At 45.2% G+C, this 18,487-nt stretch overlaps 1 long non-coding RNA gene across 1 annotated transcript; it reads right to left on the bottom strand.

Annotated features, from left to right (window-relative positions):
* Window positions 1–5,425: 5,425 nt before the first annotated feature.
* On the bottom strand, window positions 5,426–16,806 carry LOC308628493. Its single transcript, XR_014017533.1, has 3 exons — window positions 14,798–16,806; window positions 7,708–7,925; window positions 5,426–6,549 (listed from the first exon to the last, which is right to left on the bottom strand). It is a non-coding gene; the product is annotated as an uncharacterized lncRNA (long non-coding RNA).
* Between the last annotated feature and the right edge of the window lie 1,681 nt (window positions 16,807–18,487).

Raw genomic sequence — 18,487 nt, 5'->3', positions numbered from 1 at the left:
GACTCCCCTCCATCCCTGCTTCTCCCACCACAGGTGTCAAGCACCTCTGTTGGTTATCTTTTTAATTTTAAGAAACCTACTTGCCCCTTCACTCCTGACTCCACTGTGTGTCCACAGACGCTCCTGGGCCTCCCGTTACCGTCCCTGTCAGTCCTCTGACCCCTTCCTTCCACTGCTATCTCCCAGCTTCTACATCTTTACTTTCAGATCTGCCTATGGTTTGGCTACAGAAAGTCACTGGTCATCACATCGTGATGGATGATGAGACTGATATTCTGTTCTGTAACCATAATAAAATCCAGGTCAATACAAAAATTGAGTATCAATGAAAAGTGAAAAGGAAAAGATAAAATTCTCATTACTTGAGACAACTATACCATGTAACTTCCTGTGGGTACCTACCTATGTATTTACAGATTTTTAGAGAGTCTAGAAAAGTGTACATTGGGCCCATTACAGTAGCAACCTCTGGGTAAGAAGGAAATGGGATGGCAGTGGGTGGCCAAAAGGGACTTTAGATTCATCTGCAATGTTCTGTTTCTTAAAAAGGAGAATATATTCATGTTGCGCTTATGTCATTAAACTTTAATTTGAAAAAATTCCCATTCATTTTCAGCCAATTATGCCATCTCTGTGTGTTTGGCAGTGCTTGCACGTCTGTGTCCGGGAAGGAAGAACGTTTACTTTGTGTGTGTCTATGAATGAAGTACAGTGATTAGTGGATTCAAAAAAAAATGTAGCAAGCAAAAGAAAAACAAAATGGGGTGCAGAGAGAACTCATTCACAACAACAATAAAAACTATAGGAATAAACCCAGCAGGAAATTGGTAGGTTCGTTATGGAGAAAACCATAAAATGGGACTAAAGGGCAGACATGATGATCAGAATGAGTGCAGGGCTATGCTGTGTTCATGGACTGAAAGACTCAGGATTGTACTGATGTTGATTTTCCCCAAATTAATCTTTAAATTCACAGAACTTGACGAGCAGGTTTTAAAATTCATGTGGAGGAGTTAACGTGCAGTAATAGTTAGCTGAGTTAAGTGAACAGGAAGCACAATGAAATGGAGCATTTTACTTAACAGATATCAAAAGGTGGTCGCAAGCTAGAGTGGATAAAACAGTCTGATGCAGACAGAAATATATAGACTGGTGAAAGAGAACCAGCGCCTCAGACCTACCTAGACATGGCAATTCAGTATATGAGGGAGTTTCACTTCAGATCAATGGAGAGAGAAGGAACTAGACAGTCTGTCATGTTGCAATAATCAGCTGTATGTTTGCAGAAAGGTTAGATCATATCTCATTTCAGTCATAAACATATATTCCAGCTGCATTAAAGACCCAAATAGGGCTCCCCTGGTGGCGCAGTGGTTGAGAGTCCGCCTGCTAATGCAGGGGACGCGGGTTCGTGCCCCGGTCTGGGAAGATCCCACATGCTGCGGAGGGGCTGGGTCCGTGAGCCATGGCCGCTGAGCCTGCGCGTCCGGAGCCTGTGCTCCGCAACGGGAGAAGCCACAACAGTGAGAGGCCCACGTACTGCAAAAAAAAAAAAAAGATCCAAATAAAACAAAATTACTAGAAAGGAATAGAGTATTAGGAGTAAGAAAGGCCTAAACATGACATATAAATACAAGGAATAAAGGAAAAGATGGATAAATTTGATTATGTCAAAATTGATAACTTCTGTCTAACAAAAAAGCCCCTACAAAATTTGAAGGCAACAGACAAGCTGGAAGAAAACATTTGCCATATATATATATATATATATATATATATATATATATATATATATATATATATATATATATATATATACACACACACACACACACAAAAGATTAACATCCAGATTGTATTAGGAAACTCAAAAATCAATAAGATAAGGACAAACAACCTAATTTTTTAAATGAGCAAAAATGAACAGATCATTCAGAAAAGAGAAAATACAAATGCCTAAAACACATATGAAAATCTCACTAGCAAACAGTTATGTATAAACTTTAAAAAATGATTCAGTTTTTCACCCAGCAAATTGGCAAACATTTAAAACAATCACTTATGGTGTGGGGAGTCCTCCCATACCCTCTGGCTAGAAGTTTAAATGGTACAGAAATTATGGAGGACACTTTGGTAACGTCTAAAACTAAAAATGTGGGAACCCTGAGAACACAAATTCCACTTCTCAATCACTACCCTAGAGACACATTACAGAAGAGGCACGTGTAAGGCTGTTTCTTGTGGCGCTGCTTATGATGGAGGAAAGAAAAGGATGCAACTAAATGTCCATGGAATTTAGGAAGGAAAAAGGTAGCACATTCATGGGAATGAATATAACACAGCTACTAAAAGGAACTGCCAAGAGCTATTTGTGTCAGTGTATCTTAGAAATATAAGATGGAGTGAAAAAACACAGCTTACAGTAAAATCTCTATAGAGTGGGATGATTCATTCAAAATACCTCCATCGATACTTATATATACATTTCTATGGAAGGAGACACATAAAACTGTGGGGGAGGGAGGGAAACTAGGATTTCAGAGGGTGGCCAAAGGAAACTTTAGTTACATTCATATTGTCCTACTTTCAAAAGGAAAATGTATTCATGCTTTACTTCGTTAATTAAAGTATAATCTGAAAAGATTCTAATTTGTTTTCAGCCAATTATGCCGGCTCTGTGTGTTTGGTGGTGCTTGCGTATTTGTGCACCCGGAGGAAGAATGTTCACTTTGCGTGTGTGTCTGCAAGTCAAGCCCACTAATCGGTAAACAGGTTGAAATGAAATATGGAAAAACAAGGGCCAAACAAATAAAGGGAGAGGAGACCCTATTCACAGCTGACAACAAAACCTGTAATAAACCTAGGAATAAATTTATCAAGAAATATGCAAGACTTTAGAGAAAACCATAAAACTTCCCTGAAAGACATGAGAGTGACCGGAACTGAGAGATAATAGCAACGAGCATTGGCAGAAGACTCAAATATGATAAAGGTGCCAATTTTCTTCAAACTTACCTAAAACTCAATGTGATCCCAATTAAAATCCCAGCAGAATTTTTCCTGAAACTTGACAGGCTATTTTAAAATTCATGTGGTGGGACAAATATGCAAGGATGATCAAGGCAATTTTACAAAAACAACAGAGAGGGTGGGATTTGTCCTGCCAGTTAGCAAAGCATATTATCAAGCTCAGGAGTAGACAAATAGATCAGTGGACCAGAAAGAGCTCTGACATAGACCCACATTGGAATTTAGTGTCAGGCAGAGGCAGCAATTTTAAATTACTGAAGAAATGACAGATTATCCAATAAACGGTATTGAAAAAATTGGTTATCAGTTTTGAAATTTATTAAAATAAAGCACTGATATCACACTTAAAATTAGCTTCATATGCAGTAAAGACTTAAATGTGAAAATAGTAAAATAATGTAAAATATATATGCAAGAAAGAAAACTACGAAAGCTTTAGAAAAAATACAGGAAAAATGGTTGTGATCTTAGTACAGGGAGGGACTTTTTTTTTTTTTTTTTTTTCCCGCGGTACGCGGACCCCTCACTGCTGTGGCCTCTCCTGCCGCGGAGCACAGGCTCCAGACACGCAGGCCCAGCGGCCATGGCTCACGGGCCCAGCCGCTCCGTAGCATGTGGGATCTTCCCGGACCGGGACACGAACCCGTGTCCCCTGCATCGGCAGGCGGACTCCCAACCACTGCGCCACCAGGGAAGCCCGAGGGACTTCTTTTTTTAAAAAATATTTTATTTATTTGGCTGCATTGGGTCTTAGTTGAGGCACATGGGATCTTTAGTTGTGGCATGCGGACTCTTAGTTGTGGCATGCGGGCTCTTAGTTGAGGCATGCATGTGGAATCTAGCTCCCTAACCAAGGATCGAACCCAGGCCCCCTGCATTGGGAGCGTGGAGACTTAACCACTGGACCACCAGGGAAGTCCCCAGGAGGGCCTTCTTAAGGCAAGATAAGATCCTAAATTTGACAAAGAAATGAAAAGTTCTGTAATGAAAGATACAACATAGCTAAAATGACAGGGGTCAGAATGGTAGAGAATTATGTGCAATGCATAGAGTAGACAGGGAATTAATATAAAAAATACATAAAGAAATCCTGTAAATCAATAAGAAAAAAACAACACAGAAGAAAGATGGACAAAGGAGATGCACAGATGATCCCAATGAGAAGAAATATAAATGGCCAGGATGCCCAGGAGGAGACCACAGCGTGACCAGGAAAACACAAATGAAACCAAGAAGAAACCACTTTCTTTCATCCATCAGATCCATAACCTTTAAAAGCTGGCAATGGTCTGGAAAAAGGAAGATTTACATTTACTTGTGGAAGGAGCTTAAACTGGCACTGCAACTTCAGAAGACAACCTGGGCTGTGTCTACTGAAACTAAAACAGTGGACACCAATAGAGACCAGAGTTCCACTCTCAGTACCTACCCTATAGAAACATTTCTGGAGCAGGCAGGTGCCAAGATGTTACCGGCAGCATTCTTCATTATAGGGGGTGGAGGGGAGGAACCCCTCAGGGTCTATGGATGTCAGAGAAGGGGAAACATGGTACAGTCACGGGAAGGAGTACTATACTGTACGGCTGTTAAAAAGCATGAAGAGCTGCTACATCACGGTCATGGGTAGATCCCAAAATATAAGATTAAGTGAAAAACACAGGATACACTTTAAAACCTATGACATGGTATAATTTATTCAAAATACCTCCATAAATACTATCTATATATTTACTATGGAAGGCAAAACATAACACTCTGAACAGTGGCCACCTCTGTGGAGGGGGAAGGCACCAGGATCTCAGGTGACCAAAGGAAACTTTAGTTACATTCATATTGTTCTACTTTCAAAAGGAAAATGTATTCATGCTTTACTTCGTTAATTAAAGTATAATCTGAAAAGATTCTAATTTGTTTTCAGCCAATTATGCCGGCTCTGTGTGTTTGGTGGTGCTTGCATATTTGTGCACCCGGAGGAAGAATGTTCACTTTGCGTGTGTGTCTGCAAGTCAAGCCCACTGATCGGTAAACAGGTTAAAATGAAATATGGAAAAACAAGGACCAAACAAATAAAGGGAGAGGAGACCCTATTCACAGTTGACAACAAAACCTGTAATAAACCTAGGAATAAATTTATCAAGAAATATGCAAGACTTTAGAGAAAACCATAAAACTACCCTGAAAGACATAAGAGTGACCGGAACTGAGAGACAATAGCAACGAGCATTGGCAGAAGACTCAAATATGATAAAGGTGCCAATTTTCTTCAAACTTACCTAAAACTCAATGTGATCCTAATTAAAATCCCAGCAGAATTTTTCCTGAAACTTGACAGGCTATTTTAAAATTCAAATATGCAAAGATGATCAAGGCAATTTTACAAAAACAACAGAGAGGGTGGGATTTGTCCTGCCAGTTAGCAAAGCATATTATCAAGCTCAGGAGTAGACAAATAGATCAGTGGACCAGGAAGAGCTCTGACACAGACCTGCATTGGAATTTAGTGTCAGGCAGGGGCAGCAGTTTTAAATCAGTGGAGAAATGATATATTATTCCATAAATAGTGTTGGGACAATTACCTATCCATTTGGGGGGAATGGGGAGGAATTAAAGTTAGATCCTAAGATTTGTGCATATGGAATTTATTTTTTGTATATAGTATAAGGGCTTAAATATGTATATATACAGAAACTATAAATTTTAGAGAAGGAAATACAGTAAATACTTATGACCTTGATACAGGGAATACTTTCTTAAATAAGACTGTAAAAATGGCCCAAAAGTAAGATTGATAAATTTGATCATATCAAAGTTAAAATTTCTCTAAGACAAAAGGATACTGCACAATTAAATGACACAAATCACAATGTAGAAAACATCTGCGATATACATGACGAAGTATTAATATTCAAATAAAGAACTCTTAAAAATCAATAGCAAAAAGACAAAAAAAAGCTTAAAAAAAAAAAAGAAACAGGCAAAGGATATGCACAAGCAATCCAGAGGAGGAAATGAAAATGGACAGTAAACACATGAAGACTTCAGTCTTGCAGGTAATTCAGAAAAATGCCAATTAAAGCAAGATACTATTTCTCACTCATCAGACTGGTTAAAAATGGAAAACTTGGACATGGTCTGGGGAAATGGACACACACACGCTGCTAGCAGGAGATTACATTAGAAGGCAATTTGGAGAACACTTTAGAAATTTCTATTAGAATTTAAGATATGAATACCCTGTGACCCATCAGTTCCATTTCTAAGTATCTATCCCAGAGAAATACTTGTACATGTGCAAAATGAACAATTATAAGATGCTCTTACAGGTTTGTCTTAATGGAACGACACTGGAAACATTTTAATAGTCAATCAGTAGGAAACAAGAAAATCAAACATGGTGTAATCCTAAGGCCACCAGTCGCCAGCTGCAAGGAACACTTCGGCAGGGCACGTCGGCTACACCAGGAGTCCCACAGGGTGCACTAAGCTGAGAGCAACACCTCCAGCTTGTACACATCATGTCTGTGCAAACAAACACACGAAAAGAGAACAGAAGATGTGTTTCAATGGGCATTGGAAAACATTTTGGATGAACAGCAAAAGGCTAAGAGCAGCTACCTCAGGAGGGGGAGAGGGATCTAAGGGTGGGGGGGTGTTCAGTAGAGACTTCTTTATCTGTAATACTCTAATTTTATTTAAAGGAAAATGTATTCATGTATTACTTGTATAATTAAATTTTAATTCAAAAATTCTAATTCATTTCCAGCCAATTAGTTCTACTTTATACGTGTGCTGTGCTCTCATTTGTGTGCCCAGGGACAAAGCACATTTACCCCGAGTGTGTGTCTGTGAATGAAGCATCGTCATTAGTAAATTGATTAAAATTTGGAAAGCAAAAAGAAAAAAGAAGAACCTTTTACACTCACAGAAGGAGCAGAACTGATAAGGTACTCAGGAATAAACCTAATAAGAAATGTGAAAAACCTTTATGACAAAAGCGACCAACCTTTATTAAAAGGCATTAAAAATCAAACCAAACAAATAAGACTTTGATTAAATGGAGACAGATACCGTGTTCACAGATGGGAAGAACTGATATCCTAAAGATGTTATTTCTCCCTTCAATGAAATCCCACACAAAATTCCCACAGGATTTTTTTCATGGAACTTTGACAAGCTGATTCTAAAGCATGTATGAAAAAGTAAATGTGCAATACGACCAAAGTAATTTTAAAAAAGAATAAAGGGCAAGGAAGGGAGGGGTGCTTAACTTACTGGGTAGTAAGATCAAGCTTTTGCTCATTAAAATCTGGTATTGGCCCAGAAGTAGACAAACAGATCAACAGACCTGAACAGAGGGCAGACATAGGGAACTGGGAGAAAAGATAGTGTTGGGACAATAAATGATGCTTAGCCAACTGGTTATCCATTTGGAAAAAAGATCAAATTAGATCTCTATGTCACACCATACACGGAAATCCGTTTCAGATGGGTTAAAGAAAAACATTTTAAAAAAATACAGAGGGCTTCAATGTAAATACAGAATGTATGTATCACTCATGTGGGGGGGGAGGTTTCTTAGACAAGAGTGCTACCTGCTCTAGTGCTAGCTAGCACTGCAGATGTTATCACCGCAGTTTGATATGATGCTTTAATATCCTGTTTCCAGTCGGACCATACCTCCAAGCTTCCGCACGTGCCTGCGGAGCGTCTCCACCTGGACCTCACAGACCCCTCTTCCTCTTCCTCTCAGCTCAACTTGGTCCTGGGAAGAAGGACTGTGATCCTGGATGGACTGAGGTTGAATCCAGCTCCTGCTACTTGTGCTCTATGTCAGAAAGGCACTTGCTTCTCCAGTTTCTGTTCCCTCCTCTATGATGTAGGGTGATGCTCTGTCGCTTGTGGGGGAAGGTGAAGTTCACATGAGATGATGAATGTGAACATGCATAAATGGCACAGAGCTTATGAGGATGAGGAGAGCCAACTTCTCTACTTTTTCTCCACCTACCCACCCATGCAAACCCCTGCCACCATGACTTAATACCCCAATTCTTTCCTGCATCTTAATTCCGGAGAATCGTTACAGATTCTTCCTGGTCAAAAAGTGTGAATGTTGACTTCAGATGTTTTATTCCAAGGCAGATAATATTGATTCAGCACCCAAAGAGCTTACTGCCTGTTGCTAGGTGCTGAGAAACACAAAAAATAAGAAGACAGGATCCCAGCCATGAGACAGGATAAAAATGGTGCTAATTAGAGCTGTAGTTGGTACATAGGTCAGATAAAAGCTCCCCAAAGAACATGGAGATCAAGTTACCCTCTAAAAGGTAAATAACTAAATTTTGCCCCATTCAGTCAAATACACATTATTGCCGCAAACTAATTTATCCATCACCACACTTGAACCCAACCCCTGTGGGAACTCATTTCACTGTCTCCATCCTTAATCACTCCATTACTCAGGCTCCCTTCCCTCAGAATATTCATATGCCAGCACTGCTCTTTCCTTGAAGACTAAAATTTAATTTAAAGGGCCTAGACTTTGCTGCCTCTCTCCTTCCTCTCCTGAATCACCCCCGGCACAAGCTGCCTCCGTTAAGGTCCCCAGAAGGTCTCCCATGGGCCCTGGAGGTGGCAATCAGCAGGGACCCCTGGCTGCCCAATTCCAGGGGCACTATGGTGATTGTGCAGTTGCACATCAAAGGGGCTTGTGGATGTGCCCTTGACCCCTGACCTTTCTGCACATACCCACTGATGACCACTCCATCTTTCTGCTGAAAGACCTCTCTGGCCCTTTCTTTTCTGTACCTTAGGAGGGTCGTTCTTTCCTTTTACAGGCCCCAGTTGTTGGTGCCTGGCTTCTTCTTCCTCAGCCTCCCTCATCCCCTCAGAATGCTCCAGAAACCTGATACCACTTCAATTCACATTTCCACTCAGGACCCCTCAGGAGTTCTGAACCGGTCTCACTCTGTGTTCCAGGTCCATGCATTCAGCCACCTCCTCCCCATGTCCCAGCTTGGGTGCCTCAGCTGTCTACCACCAGACTTGGGGTCTGCCTCACAGGCCTAGTTTCTTTGTAGAAAAGCACTGCCACGTCACCAGTAAGGCAAGCCAGAAACTCAGGGGATTTCTGGAATACCTCCCCTTCTCCCTCCCCCTCTTCAATCCATCCAGCACCAAGACTGACCAGAATGTGTTGTGTCCAGACAGAAGCTCCCTAACTGGTCTACCTAACTCTATCCGTGATTCCTCTAATGACTTCTCCATGGACCAGCCAGAGTCTCAGATCACAGGAAATACTAGGGCAGGCCTCAGGCACGCGTCCCTCACTCTCAGGATGGACACAGGAGCTCAGCCCTGGCCTCTAAAACTCTGCCCAGCCAGCACTGCCTGCCTCTCTGGTCTCACAGCACCTCGCTTTGCACACACTGTTCCCTCTGCCCCGAATGCTCTTCTCCAATTTGTTCTGTCCAGTTAACTCTGTCTCCTTAACTTGGTTCAAGTGTCACATCCTCAGGGAAGCCTCCTGGAGTTGGCCTAGGGCAGGTCCCCTTGTTGTGCACCCTCCAGCACTTGGTACCTTTCTTTTGGAGTGCCTGTCAAAAGTTACACATTTATGTGTGCGATTATCTAATTCACGTCTTTCTCCCCTACTACCACACGAGCTCCATGAGAACAGGAAATCTGCCTATTATAACTCATTCACCACAGAATCCACAGTGCTAGGCACAATGCCAGGCACAAAATAGGTGGTAAACTAGAATATGTAGAATGAATAAACTTTTGTTGTCACTAAACAACACGTCACGTTTGAGCGTTGACATCTGCCTGTGAACTTGCTCCTGTCTTTCCTACGCTCAACTCTCCCACCCCTGTCCTTCACATCTCCAAGTCTTCTTTCCAGATTCCTCAAAGGACTCTCGGCGACAGATTCACCTCTCCCTCACATCTCAACATTATTTAAGCTTATGCCCCATCACTCCTCCAAAATGCTCTTATTAAGGTCATCAAAAGCTTACTCATCATCAAATCTAAAGAAAAAAATCCTGTCTTTATCTTACTGGAATTCTCTGCTGCATTTGACAGTGTTGATCACTTTCTCCTTGAAACTCTTCACTACCTTGGTTTCCATGGCAACCCACTCTTCTGGTTGGTTGTCGCATGCCTCAGGCCTTTCCTTTTCTTTCTCCTTTGTCGCCTACCCACACCTTGATTGGTTCTTCAAATGTCACTGTAACTCATGATTCTGCCCTGGGCCCTGCCCCATTCTCTGGTGATCTCACTCATTCTCCGGGTTCCCATTACTCGAGCGGTCATGGCCCTGGGCCAGTACTTCCAGTAGCATCTCTTCCTGAGCCCCAGACCCTTGATCCAAGTGCCTGCTGGGCTCCACTTGGCTATGACCCTGACCCCTTGGCTGTATCTGAGACCACTGTCTTGCCCCTCAAACTGGCTCCCCATGCTGTGGTCCCCTTCCCAGAGGTCTCTCCACCGTCTACCCAAGACACATGGGAGTCTTTGTCTTCACCCTCTCTCTCCCCCTAATAGCTAATGATCCATCATTTCTGGTTTTTATCTCCAAGTTTTGGATCTATTTCCATATCTACTGGTCTAGTTCAGGGCTCTCCCTCTCTTATCTGGACCCTGGCCTCCTAACAGGTCTCCCTGCCTCTGCCTGGTTACTTCCTATAATGGATGTCTGGGGGCGGGGGGGGGGTTGGGCTTTCTAGCATCCCTTATTCCACCCTAACAATGCTTGTTTAGGGAGACTTCCTGTTCCCTATTTTACGTGGCTGTGGTGGGACATGGGATGCTCTCTCACATAGAAGCCACAGAGGCCTCTCCTTCAGGTCTTGCCTCTCACCACCCCAGTCCTGTCAGAGGATGGCATGAGGCTCGAGCTCAGCCAGTTAGACCAAGGCTCCCTCTTTGGAAAAACATTGGAAAAAATAGAATTACTCGATGTCTAGGAGATACCACCAGGTAGTGGTGGTGAAGACCCTGAATGAAGCATTCAAGACTGTGCCCTATCCCCACCGACTTCAATGCCCATCATTCCTTCCCTCTATCCTGCCTCTCTGGGTCTCAGCTTCCTAACCTGTGAAATGGGACTAAAGGTAGCTGTCCGCCTCACTAGGGGAAGGAGAGTGGGTTTGCCATGACCAGATGAGACAATGGTCACAACCTCACCATAAAAACTGTAAAGAGCTGTGCCCACACCAGAGTGAAGAGTGCATTTCCTGAGACCCAGACAGCCTCACATACAGACAGCTTGACTCTTATTTCCCTCTTTGTTAATTCCTTGGTATTTGTCACGAAATCTTTGTGGTTAAAAAATTCTGAACCTCCATTTCAGACATTTGATTTCAAGCAGAAAATAATTATTCTGTCTCTACCTAGCTCGCTGCCTGTTGCTAGGTACCGAAAGGTACAAAAATGAATAAGACACAGCCCCAGACATCAGGCAGGATGAAACTACTGCTAATTAGAGCTGTAGTCAGTACTGGGAGGGCAGAAAAACAACCTCCAGAAAAACACAGAGATCAGGTTACTTGGTAAAATGTACATGATTTAATTTTTCCCCTTTCCACGAACACAACTAATCCCTTCACCTATACACTTAATCCCACTGCTCCGGGGGCCCCGTTCGTTACCTGTCCCTGCTCTTCTGTCCTCGCATAGCCCTCCTCCCTCCAAATGTCAGTGTGTAAGAAACAGCACCTTCTGTTATAAAGCAGAAACTAATTTAAAAAATTAAAAAAAAAAAAAAAAAAAAAAAAAAAAGAAACAGCACCTTCTAGAAACTTCTGTCCTCTCAGGTCTCCCTTTTCCTCCTGCTTTCTCAGCCAGTCTCCAGATCACCCCCACCCAGTTGGGCTTCTCCCCCCAAGTCCCCAAAGCCCAGGTCCCCGGGATGCTCTCACCTCCCCTGACTTCTGTGCATCTGGCACATAAATGGCCACCCTGACCTCTGGAAACTCTCTCCTCCCTGGGCTTCTAGGGCCCCCACTTTTTCGGTCCTCTCCTCCGGCCACTGCTGCTCAGTCTCCTCAGCAGCATCCTCTTCCTGCATCCATCCCTGAAGTGTCAGTCACAGCTCAGAGTCTGGCCCTGCTCCATGAGCTCCGCACCTTCTCCTAGTTCTCCATCTACCCCCTAGGGGGATGTCCACACTTCCTCTGTGAGCTCCAAACTGGCACGTAGACTTTCTCACTTGACAACAGCTCTAGTCAAGGTCACCAATAGCCATTTTTCCTCCTTACCGCCCATGCCCTTTGATCTTGCCTCTGATTTATACAGACAAGAGGACTTTAGGTGACAACAGCCCTTTCAACCTCTTTTCCATCATGTCTATCCTTGTTTCCTCTCAGCCCAGCCCAGAATTTCATCCTGACCCAAATCACAGCCCTAGCAGCTTCTCCCCCATATTCCAAACTCCCCAGGACAGGTGCCATGCTGCCTGCTTTCCCTCCTCCTTTCACTTTCCTCTCCCCACCTCGTGGGGGCTTCTGACCCATCTCTCACAGGAACTGCTCCTGTGAGGATCTAAGGGGCCCCTAATTGCTCCATCCAGTGGGCCCTCAGTCCTTACTTAACTGGCTTTTCTCTTTTGTCGGCTGATTATTCTCTCTTGGAAACGCTCCACATCCCTGGGTTTCCATGCCAACACAGGCTCCAGGTGCTTTTTCTATATCTTTCTGCTTTCTCTTTTGCCTTTGTGGGCTTTTCTTTCTCTCTGCCCACCCTTAAGTGGGGGAGACGTTCTCCGTCTTAGACCCCCTTTCTCTTCTCAGCTGCCACATTCTCCTAGGGCAGCTCACAAAAGTCCATGGCCACAACTGCCACCAGTCACAACCCAAATCTTTCATTCAAATCTCTGCTGGGATCCAAGCTCTCTCTTAGCTCCTCACAGGCCGTCTCCACCTGGATGCCCACCTTTCATTCAACTTGTCCAAAACTGAGCTCAACGATCCTCTTCTAGCCCCCCAAGCCTGCTCTTTCTCCTGGGTATTCTCCTATCCTCCCAAGACACAAACAGGGGAGGCATCCTTGACTCTCTTTCTTTGACCCCAGCAACAGTCAGTCAGCAGCTTCTCCTAACTTTACCTTCTCTTCATCCTCTTGGCCCCCACCCTAATTCAGGCCTTGCCCTCTCTACCTGGACCAAAGCAATCATCTCCTCACTGGTTCTCACACCTCCAAATGTCTCCAAGTAACCAGAGTCATCATCTTAAAACAGAAATCTTACCATGGCACCTGCCCACTCAAAATGCTTCAGTGACTCCCTGTTGTCAAGAGGAAAAAGACCAAACTCTTCAACTAGACAGTCATGGCACTAGGTGATCTGGTCCCGCCTTCTCCATCCCCTGCCTCTTATTTCACACTTTGGCAACCCTGTCTATGAGTTCATCCATGACGCCTCTCACTTCTGTCTCTGCCCTCTACCTGAATAACTCCTACTCATCCAGGCACCTCTTCTAGGAAACTCCCTGGATACTCCCATAAAGCTTCACACTTGTACCACCCACCCCAGCTGCTCCATGCTTTGCATGTGTCCCAAGCATATCTCTGGCCTTCTTACTACATATCATTTTAGAACCTGTGTGTTTTTCTACCTCTTTGACTGTGTGCCCAAGAGCAGACAATATATCTTATTTATCTTCACATTTTAACACCCAGCACCATGCCTGACACAAAGTAGACACTCAATAAATGTTGTATAAATATATAGGCCATTTGCCCTTTCTTGAAACTTTCATCTCTCTCCTCTCTTTGACTATCATATTACTTTCCAAAAAGTTACACCAATTCACATTCCCCTTTGCACTTAGCGCCTCTTCCACTGTATCCTCACCAGCATTGAGTATTCTTAAACTTTTTTCCCCTAATTTGTTGGTGAAAACTAGTGCTTCTTTTTTGTTTTTTATCTTTGATCTTCTGTAATTAGTGAAATTGAATATTTTTTCAGAAAATTTGGTCAGTTCTATTTCTTCTTCTGTAAACTGTTTATATGAATTACATACCTACCTGTTGCATTTTTACTGTTAAGGTTTTGTGTGTGATCTTTTACACAGTATGGATCTGCAAATAGTTTACCCACTCTGCCTTTTGGTTCTGCTTGTGATATTGTTTGACTTTGGAAATACTTAGTTTTGATGTATTCAAATTGGTTGGTCTTTGCGTTCTTGCATTTTGTTGCTTTTTAGCTTAGAGGGGCTCCCCCTTTCAGACACTTTAAATATCAAATTCCTTTTTTCTCTGTTTTTTTTTTTTTCTCTCTGGTTTTTAATGGGTTTCTGTCTCCTTTCTGATCAAAAGTTTTTGAATTTGGGGGTGTGCTCTGAGGTGAGGTTGAAAATGGATTATTTTTCTTTCAATAGTCAGAGTTCCAACTTTGGACAAGTCCTCCCCTTGTGGCTCTGACAATGAGCTAAGTTGTTCCTGGCTGATTATGGCATCAGGACCACAACATCCTCAGAGAATATGCCACCTGGACAGGGAACCAAAAGGCTATAGGAAGGTATGATTCTAGACACAATAACAATGAAATGCAGGGAAGCATTTAAGGGGTGGCAGCAGAAAGTCTTTCTGCAAGCCCTGCCAGGACAGTGTGCGGAAAGACGGCTCACCCACTTTGCCAATATGAGTGGCTGAATCTAGCTGGCACCCAACAAACAGTGCTGGAAGCTTCTGACTCTGCAAGGAAATGTTACTCGGGGACCACAAGGGAGGGACAGCCCAACCCCTCCCCTCCCCTGCATCAACCTACCTGCACAGACTCTGCCAGGACATTTCACCGTCAGTCAAAAAATCTCTCAGCCCGTTCCTGCCACGTTCAGCTTCCAGGGGGCTGCAGCCATCGATTCCACCATGCTCCAAGCTGTGGACTGACCCAGATCCTGGGGTCACCATGCCCCTTGTCCAATTACTGTTCTGGGTACCAGGGCATCGGAGGGTGATGCTAGAGCTAGAAAGGAACTCAAGGATTATCTAGTCCAACTGCTTCATTGTACACATGGGGAAACTGAGGCCCAGGGAGGGGAGGGGATTCACAGCCACCTGTTGCCACAGGAAGGATACCAGGCTATAGAGCCTTTTACAAGGTTCTTCTCACGTATCTTTGGTGACATATTAGTGTCTGTGATATCTGTGTGTAAAATGTGAGCTTAGAGGCTGGAAAATACTGCCACTTCAGAGTTGCCAAGGGGAGACTTGGGAGGCAAACCGAATTCCCTCACTTCTAGGAGAGTGAGGGCCACTTCACTCCTTAGGGAGTCTAGAGATTGACTGACTGAGCCTTCCACCCATCCACGCCCCTGGCCAGCCAACCAGCAGGTTCTATGCCAGGCCTGGTCAGGGAGGTACTGTGCCTGGTCAAGGGACAAAGATCAAGCCCCCACCCTCAAGGGTGGTGGTGCAGGGCTTTGACGGCCAAGCTGAGTCAGGACCACAAGCAACAGGGAACCAAGGAAGGGCTATGTTTGTCTTCCTCCCTCAGAGACCCTCCCAAGTCTGCTCTGACTCTAAGATTCTTGACACTTCTGCACCCCAGAGATGTAAAGTTTATTCTTTAATGCAAAAAACCCTTTGATTAAATGCTTGCTTGTCTTAACAGTCTTTCAACCAATACCTTTAGGACTGAAATAACGAGGATAAAGTTCACTGATATTTCACAGAAGATGGCTTTGGAAACGTTAAAGACTTCCTGGGCCAGCCCCTCCTAGGTGAACAGATGGGGAAATGGGGGCGGGCGTTGGGGGGCGGTGCCTGGAGAAGAATGAGCAGAGGAGAGCAAGGTCACGTGGCAAGGGGGTGGGGATCAGGCCCAGGGGCTCAGCTCCCTGCCCTGCCCTAGAGGGCGGCCACTAGCAGTGTGGGGCGGGGATTGGCAGAGGTTAGCTTCGGAAGAAGCTGTGAGGTGTCCCCCTGTAGACTCTCCACAAGTTGTCCAGGAAAAGAGGTGAGAGGCCAGAACCGCTCAAAGGGTTGGTCTGTGGAGAAGGTTCGTGCTTACCCCGTATCTGACAGGGCACTCTCAAACATCCCCGCACCGGGTCCTCATGAGGAGGAGGCCGAATAGGCAGTGATTTCTTTCCAAGAGGGAAAAATCCATGGACGGTCCTAGGCGAGCTGGGGGCCAAGCAGGGATGCAAAGCCAGGGTTCTGGCCTCTCAGGAAAGAGCACCGTCTAGGTGTTCCTCTCCCTTTTAGGCTCTTGTCATTTCGGGGATTGTAAAAAATAATTAAGGGAATTCACGGTGAGGTGCTGACATACGGCCTCGCAAATGAGGTCTCTCCCTAACTCCACACAGCCCCGATGACACAGCACGGTAATCATGCGCCTGCAGGACTGTCTCGATGCCCTCCCCGCTGCTGCAGGTGCTCCTCACAGAGGGCACGGTCTTATCAGGTGCGGGAATGAATGAGTGGGAGAGCTGGATGATCAGACCGCATCCCTGTGTAGCCTGAGCCCAGTAAGAGTCGGTGGAGGGTGGGAAGGCACAGAAGAGAGGCAGTAACATTTGTGAAGACTTGGCCTTGAGCCAGGCTACAGGGGGTGTTACCATCTCTGTTTTGCCAGTGAGGAAACTGAGGCTCAGGGAGGTGTGGTCAAAGAGGCGGGGGCATAGGGCCCGGGCTCCCCGAAACCTCGTCGCTCAAGGTTTGTCGGTCCTAAACTGTTCCCCAAGTCCACGCCCACTGAGTCCCGAGAGGGAGACCCAGGGCTTCTGTCTGAAGTCTCCAGCTGCTGCTCAGCCAGCTCCTCCCCTTCATCTTGAGCCCGCTCTATAATCAAAGTTTTTCTCGCGATATGGAATTCTCTCCCTGAAGCCTGGCAGACCAAACTCTGCCCCTTTTAGTCAGGATCGCCTTCCCTGGCTTGCTGAGGAGAGCACTGCTTAGTTCCTCCCGCTTTTCAGAGCAGTGACTCTTTCTCCCTTTAGGGGACTGGGGGGATGAGGGGTGAGCTTTGCAACAGACGCCAGGAGACTGGGTTCTGGCTCCGGCAGCCAACTGAACACAAGGGACGACCCCTCCCTGACCTCACTTCCTGCAGCTATTCAACGGGAGTCTCTCATCTTTCCGTGTCCTCCCTCCCTGGCCTGCTCTCTCTCCTGCCTTCCCCTCCTCACCCACCGTGGCTCCTTGGATCTACTTCTCCCATTCCCAATGATCTAGACAGGGCAGTGACCTTCTTGACAGTCCTGCTGCTGTTACTGCTCAAATGCTATCCTGTTCCCTACTGAAAAAAATCCCACCTTAAATTAAATGCTGTTCTGATTGGGTCACCCCCTGCTCCCGTCAGATCCTTGTCTGTGATGGCTCCAGTCAGTTGGAAACTGAAGACTTCTCACTCAGGACTGAGTTTGGGGGACCGCCACCAACACGTCAACCTTCAGCCTCCTCACTAATCTCCCGATACAGCCCTCCAGGGCAGCCAGATACTGGTGGTCCTTCAGTTTGCTTTCAGCCCAGTCTCTTCAGCTGTAAGCAGAGATGCTTGATTAGATGGTGAGAAATAACATCTCATTTGTTATTTCACTGCTCCAACATTTACACTTGTCCTCAGGTCTCAGCCTGAACATCAGTCCTCCCCAGCCCACACCAGGTCCCCCCCTAGACTCCTCTTAGGGCACCTGCCACAGTCCATATTATATCTATCTGTGGGATTATCTGCCCAAGGTCATCCCCTTTCCCATTAGCTTGGATGACTCCCTGATGGCAGAGATGGCCCACCTTGTCCACTGTGTGACCCCAAGGCCTGCTCCTGTACAGGATTCTGACAAGTACCTCGGATTAAATAACAATGCAAGCCCCCTAGGGAGGTGGGGGGAGCCCAATCACTGCGAAAGAGAAAGTCTGCATGACCACTAGCGCTAGCACTCAACAGAGGGCTGAGTGAAGTCATCGAGGCAACTGGATCTCTAGGGAGAGGGAAGAGTCCAGGAAGGCTTCCTGACAGAGGCATATCTAGGTGCATGTGGTACAATCATTAAAGCATAAAGCATATGCAGGCTGCCCTGCAAGGGCAGTGCCACCTTCCCAGAGCTCAATCACCTTCCTCAAATGCATCCAGGAGGACCCGAAGATCCTCGGAGAAAGGATTCCCAGTATATTAGGGGTAGGAAGACTGTGTTTGCTCCAAAGCCCACATCTTACCTCCAAGGAAACTGAGGCACAGAGCAGGGCACAGACCAGTTCCTAAAGAAGCCCAGACCTAGGCCTCATGGGATCTTGTGGTTTACCAGGTACCACATGAGCAACCATTTCACACTAGGAGCCACGACGACTGGCAGAATTGCAGGGTGTGGTTTTCTAAGACCTGGTACCCTGCTCTTTTCCAGAAGAGGTATCCACTTCTCATTTTCCTGAAAGGCATTTCAGGAAGAGGGGTGCTGCTGGTGCTATCTTGGCAGGTGGAAAGCAGTGCTGGGCAGACAGAATGCTGACGTGGCAT

Source organism: Mesoplodon bidens (genome assembly GCF_964165515.1).
Source record: "Mesoplodon bidens genome assembly, chromosome: 15".
NCBI lineage: Eukaryota > Metazoa > Chordata > Mammalia > Artiodactyla > Ziphiidae > Mesoplodon > Mesoplodon bidens.
The sequence above is the reverse complement of the archived record's forward strand: the minus strand, read 5'-3'. Positions and strand labels throughout refer to the sequence as shown.